The sequence below is a fragment of the Quercus suber genome, unplaced genomic scaffold (assembly GCF_002906115.3).
Source record: "Quercus suber isolate HL8 unplaced genomic scaffold, Cork oak 2.0 scaffold_300, whole genome shotgun sequence".
Taxonomy (NCBI): domain Eukaryota; kingdom Viridiplantae; phylum Streptophyta; class Magnoliopsida; order Fagales; family Fagaceae; genus Quercus; species Quercus suber.
In genome coordinates this window covers 71,964-78,566 of record NW_027069756.1, presented here as the reverse complement: position 1 = coordinate 78,566, position 6,603 = coordinate 71,964, and the positions used below count along the sequence as shown (strand labels likewise).

Genomic DNA, 6,603 nt, shown 5'->3' with positions numbered 1-6,603 from the left:
CTTATCCATACTATCCTAGTTTTAACACTCAGTTATCATGTTTTTCTCACAACCGTTGCATTTCGTAACACATACCCTAAGCAACCCTATACCACACACATGCCCTACACGCCCTCTCTTGGCTCAAACGGGCCTTACAGTCAGGTTCTGGGAATTCACTTTATACCTAGGGTGGCGCCAACGACGGTAAGAAGGGGACACAACAACGGAGCACCAAAGGTTCGGACAAGCACAGACAAGGTACAAAGACACAACAACACTATATATATATATATATATATATTTTGTAGTAACGTAATGAAGAGGTTTCATTTTAAATGCCCATGGTTGAGAACATTGAAGGCCCAATTTTGAAGAAATTAAACGGTATAACTTTAGGTTTTTTTTTTTTTTCCTTTGGTTAAGACTTTAGGTTTTAATTTTTCCGGTTAATCGTTTTTGAAAAACAAAATATAAAAATAATATGTGTCCGGGCTGGCATTGGATAATGACTGTGGTATTATATCATTAAGGCTAAAATGCAAACTGCACCCGTAAATTTTGGAGATAATTTAAATTTAACACCCTACAGTTTCAGAATTTGAATTTTACTTCATAAAATTTTATTCTGTTTGCATCAACAGCCTATTTGTTCATATTTTCCGTTAAGTACTACATAAACTTGCCATGTTTGTTTAGTTTGTCTAATAAAATGATGCTGGCCGCATCATTTTTGTAGCCTAAAAGAATTTAAATAATTAAAAATGACATGGCATAATAAAAATAACGTGACATCATTTTATTGGATGAACTAAACAAGTGTGACAAATTTGTGGCACTTAACAAAAGATATGAATGTTATTTATTTTTAAAACAACAATTTTTAAAAGATGGGTCATGTCATGGGTTAGATGGGTTAGGTTGGGTCAGGTCAACATGTAAAAAAAATGGTCGGATCATAGGTCAATTTGTTTAAGGTCCAGGTTAAAAAATTGTAAATGGTAGAATACACAGCAAAATACAAAAAATGGATAGAACATTTCGAGTTTGATCTACATTCCACAGCCACCAATAAAATCGTAACTGAATTCTTCAAATACCATGTATTTTAATTTGCACCCCCATCATGGTGACATATGCATTCTCATGCATAAGCCACAACATCATGTCACACTTTTGGCATCATTCTCAAACTTCTACTCTTTGATCTCATTTGCCCATAACAGAGTCAGTTGTTGCCAACAGACTAAATGATTATATGCACAACCGGCTCTGGGTTTTGAACTCATTATCGTCCTGCATTCAATTCTAAAGGGGAGTTACTATATGAGTCAATTCTCATTACTAATTTATTGGTAAAGCATGCACACAGATTTATAAGAGATCTTGCTTAATCCACTGTTTCAACAGAAAAGCAAAACGTTACAATTCTTGTGTTATTACGCGTTAAGTCCTTTGGACTAATTCCTTACCAGAGATATAATTTTTTTAGTACTATCAAAAAAAAAAAAAAAAAGAAAAGAAAAGAAAAAGAAAAACATATCATTGTTTTAGATGTTCAAATTCAAAGATTTGAAAAAATATATTAATTTTTTTAGTGAAAAATGGAATTGATAGAAATTTAAATTGAAATATTAGGGGTTATATTATCGATTTAAATAAAAGTACACAACTAAAAGAATTACTATATATTTTTAAACCATTTCTTTAATCAAATTACAATTGAGCTTTATCTTTATGTCATCTTAGTATAATTTTATAAATTTTTTATATAAAAAATTATTTTCTAATATTAATTAAATAAGTTAATATCAGCTTTGAGCAGTAATCTCATGCAAATTAACGGAAAAAATCATACTATTTTTTGTTTCTTATATATTATTAAATTCATAATATTAGTTGTACACATATAATATGGAAAATACTAAAAGCCTTATTGCTCAGCTGGTATTTTCTTGTTATATTTCTAAATAGAAAACATGCAATTTTTCAACGTAGTTTGAGTTTTGAATGTAATATACAAACAAATTTTTTTTTTTTTCAAAAAATGCATACATTTACATGTACATATATTATACGTTTGTCATTCTATCACCATTCTTTCTAATATATTATTCCAACTTGTTCATTTGCATATTTTATTTCCTCCTCTTATATACGTATTCATCCTTGGCTTCCAATTCGTAATACAAAGGCTTTTGGTTCATTCCTCCTATCTTGCTTCATCTTCTCCTACCTTTTCTCTTTCCCTAGCTCATTTTCTTTTCCATTGTAGTTTTCTTTGTCAATGGAAAGGGGGCTTAAGATATGGCACTACAAGAAATTTGGTTATTTTCAACTGTTGAAACCGTTGAAAAAAGTACTAAAAACTGTTGAAAATACTATTTTCGACGGTTGAAGTAATCGTCGAGAACCGTCATTAAAAACTATGCCAAAATTTTTTTTCTATGGCCTATGCAACTGTCGAAAAAAATGTTAACTTTTATCAACAGTTAATAAACGTCGAAGTATTATTAAAAGCCGTTGAAACATAAACACATAAAAATGCCTATTACTTTTTTCTACATGTACTCAACCGTTGATAAAGGGTATCTTGAGATAAATTTCGACGGTTTGTAAATGTTGAAATAAGTATTTTCTTTAAAAAAATAAATAAATAAATTTGAATGCACTTTTTACATTGATCAAAATTTAATAACCTAATTCAAAATATAATGTAAACACAATTGTGCAATTCCTAATTACATTTACAACAACCAATCAACCACTCTTTTAAAACAAGAAAAAAAAAAAAAACTGTACAAATACAATGGATAATTAGAGGTGAAAATATTTTTTTTATTAGTAATTTGAGCTGAAAATATAGAAGTCAACCTTTTGAAACCCATGCCCGTATCAACATGCTTAGCAGGCAGGGGTTTTAAAGAACCATCACTTTCCCTATTAAACTGCCAAAAAAATCAAAATCAAACAAGAGTAAATAATAAATCAAATTCATTCTTAGGCCACATAGAAGAAGAAGAAGAAGAATATACATAAATACAGTAAAGAGTCTTTTGAAGAAGAAGTACACAAATTATAATGCTAAATGGAAATCCACAAGACATGGTGGCAAAAGTTATACTTGAATAAAGACAAGGTTCCAAATCTCAAGGCACGTAGGATCATCATTGTTAACCAATGATGCAGCATCTCAATTACCAATGCTATCATAATAATATCTTAAGAATAATCTAAGTTAACACTCACAAAATCTGTATCAAGGTGTCCCTTAAGTTTTTAAAAATAGGCAATAATTGCAATTTTCATCAATCTTCTCCCTCAAGAAAAAGGGGGGAAAAAACACCACTTGGAGGGATACGAAAGTTTGGCTTGCAGTAACTTCAAATGGAGACAAACCCCAATCATCTGGGTTGAAATCCAGCAGTGAGCTCAAAACTTGGTCTGCAGTGGCATGATCAGAGCTATCCAACCTTGGATCTAGAACCATAACCATAGACCTGTACGGGAAATGTAATGAAAGATGACCAATCATGAACAAGAAGAAAATATGCAGTTTAATATGGTGACAATTACAGAGCATTAATTAAAAACCAAGAACTAGATGTTTAATCAACATAGGAAGATTTGCAGGTTTTCATATTTAAGAATTTCAGTGGTCTATCAAGAATTTTCTAACACAAACTTTAGGGAAGTGGCCTTAATCAACAAGATTTCTTATAAGAACCTAAAAAAAATATTAATCAATGAAAATAATAGAGTGCAGCAAGGAGATCTCCCTAAAAAAGAAAAAAAAAATATATTAAGAAACAGGGTTGAGAACAGCAAAGCAAGTGACAAAACAAAACGTAAAACCTCTTAATAGTTGTATGGTTCCAAATTTTGCAAACATGTCAGCCTCCAATCGGCTCTTCTAGGGAGGAAACAAAAAAGAACCATAATTAATGTTCATATAAATGGTGTTTCTCCAAGCACCAGGAACTAATTTTAAATCCAATAATGGCAAATATCCCAAAAATGAAATATATTGTATGCTTGTTCCTTACAGAGAACTTGTGTGAATCATTTTATAAATTATAGGAACTCTTCTTTTAGACTCTGAATGCACAGCCCACTAAAACCTAACCCTTTTATTTTATGTAGATCAGTTCTTTTTTAGTATTTTTTTTAGGTTACAGTGTGACATTATTTTTCATCCACCTGTTTACATACTGATAAGCTGGAAAGTAAGTTTTAACCATTAGATTGTTCCATTAAACGTTGCCAAGCCACCGACATCAAATCAATGTAACATTGGAACGTATAGCAGTAACATGTCAACAATTAAGCAATTTTTTCATTGTAACACTACCTTTAGTTGTACATAAGAATTTTACCCACCGATCAAATTCAGCCATTATACTGAATTTCAGCATGTGTTGTGGACAAAATAAAATGTGCTTTAGCATAATCGTCAATAATTTTCACTAGTGAAAAGAAATGTCAAAAAATAAACTTACGTCCCAGCATTCTTGGCAGTATTAAATCCAGATGGTGCATCTTCAAATACAAGAAATTTATGTGAATCTACAAGGCCACCTTGTTGACCAACAAATTTGTCATGAGCTATCACATTGTCATTCTTAAGCCAAAATTAAAAGAATTACAATGAGAGGAAACAATGTATAGAGCAAACAGAAGTTTCCATCAGACAATACTGTCAAAAATCAAAGTTGGAAAGGAACATCTACGAGATGGTTATACCTCAAATCTCTTGGAAGCAGCAAGGAATATATCTGGTGATGGCTTGCCTTGTTTAACTTTTGGATTATCTCCAAGAACAACATGATGCATCAATGAAAAGAGTTCACCATGTCTTTGTGTTTTTAATTCAAAATGCCGCATGTGAGAACTGTAAGGCACGTAATCAAATGAGCACATATGGACCCAGTAGTGATTTCTTTTTTATCAGAAAAAGTAAGTAATTCATTGAAAGATGAAGAATGAGAGCTGCAGTATACAAGAAGTATACTACATTACAGATCAGAAAAAAATAAAATAAAATAAAAGTCAGTAGACAGTGATACTATCTATCAAGGACAATAAATCTATCCCAGTATGTGATTTGTTATGGTAGTAATCCATTATATGTTGGCCTCACAGGTCCAAATTAACTGCCCATATAATTAAATGATGTTTTTGCCAACTCAAATGATTGCGTTAACCTCCATCTCTACAGAGAGTCAATAAACCAAGAAATAATGGTATAATCTAACTTATCAAATGAATAAATAAATAATGGTATAATCTAGAAGAACTACATTGTTTTATGCAAGATTTTATATTAAAAGAAAGAGCAAAAAGGTCAATAGGTGAAATGGCTCTTAAGAACAGAAAAAAGTTTGTCTCATGCTCAGCTAAAAAAAAAATAGAGACAAATAAAACCCAAAGCAAAATAAGAAAATCAACAAAATGAACAGCACCATAAAGATGATACCTTCTTAATAGATAATATAAGTTCACGAATTAATCGAGGAGGAGTACAGTTGATTCCCACTGAAACAACTTTCTTGTGATTCAGCAATGGATGCACATTCAAGAATGGAATCGCCACCAACCACATTAACACCATTTTTAGAATTGAAACAAAACCATGCTGGAATCTTTATGTATTCTTCCTCCAAAATCTCTGCATAAGCCTGCATGAACACCGAGGTTAATTCATAGAGAAATTGATTTTCGACCAAAAAAAAAAAAAAAAAAAAACTATGTAATTAGCACAAATTAAGATAGAGAAAAAGAGTCATCAGCTTTAATATCATCAATTTATATATCCAAATAAAGAATAAAACAAAATTACTTAAGTTAGATAGTGAAAATTAAAAACAAAATAACTATCAGAAATTGAATATATCAAAAACCTGAATTTCATGCAAAATCAGAGGTTTTAAATAGAAATAGCCCTGAAGCATCAGTGCATCAAAATCAGTTGAAATCATTCAAAATTTTAAGGATAACAATTCAAACAAACATCCATAACAGAAAACATATATTTATATAGCAAAAAAAAAAAAAAGAAAAAAAAAAAAAGAAAGATAATGAGAATTTAGCAGTGGATTCAAGTATCTAAACCTTCTCCAGAATTTGGAAGAAACCCATTTTGGGGAATCTTCATGCTGATGATAGATATGAACCAATCAAGCTCTGAATAAGAAAATCAATAACCATTTGTGTGTTCCACAAGACATAAACAGTTTCTAGCTGAAACCCATTTGCCCAATTACAAACAAGGGCTTTAAGACTTGGGTTCAAGTAGATGCTCCAATACAAAGTCAGTCAAACAGCCAGCCTATTCACATTTAATCCAAGCAACTATTTAACTCCAACACTACCAGCTATGTCCTTAAGCGGTTAATTATGAAGCTTCACCACTAATAAAGCAAATCCTTAGTTAGAGAGAGCTCAAAGTCAAAGATTCAAAAGCTTAAAAGCTCAAAGTTTAGTGACAAACCAACAACAACACCACCATTCATCACATAAACTACGCCATAACATACTCTCACTAATCAAATTCAAATTTCACACAAACCACACACACAATCGCGTACAGAAAAATCTTACAATAGGTTGGCAATCCTCCACCGT

The 6,603-nt window shown here is 31.2% G+C and overlaps 1 long non-coding RNA gene across 2 annotated transcripts; it reads right to left on the bottom strand.

Moving 5' to 3' along the window:
* Positions 1-3,061: 3,061 nt before the first annotated feature.
* Positions 3,062-6,603, bottom strand: LOC111993379 (uncharacterized). 2 transcript variants are annotated; one of them, XR_010632572.1, is made up of 5 exons: positions 6,580-6,603; positions 5,456-5,657; positions 4,723-4,870; positions 4,479-4,557; positions 3,062-3,479 (listed from the first exon to the last, which is right to left on the bottom strand). It is a non-coding gene; the product is annotated as an uncharacterized LOC111993379 (long non-coding RNA). The 2 variants fall into 2 exon arrangements; XR_010632571.1 differs by lacking the exon at positions 4,479-4,557.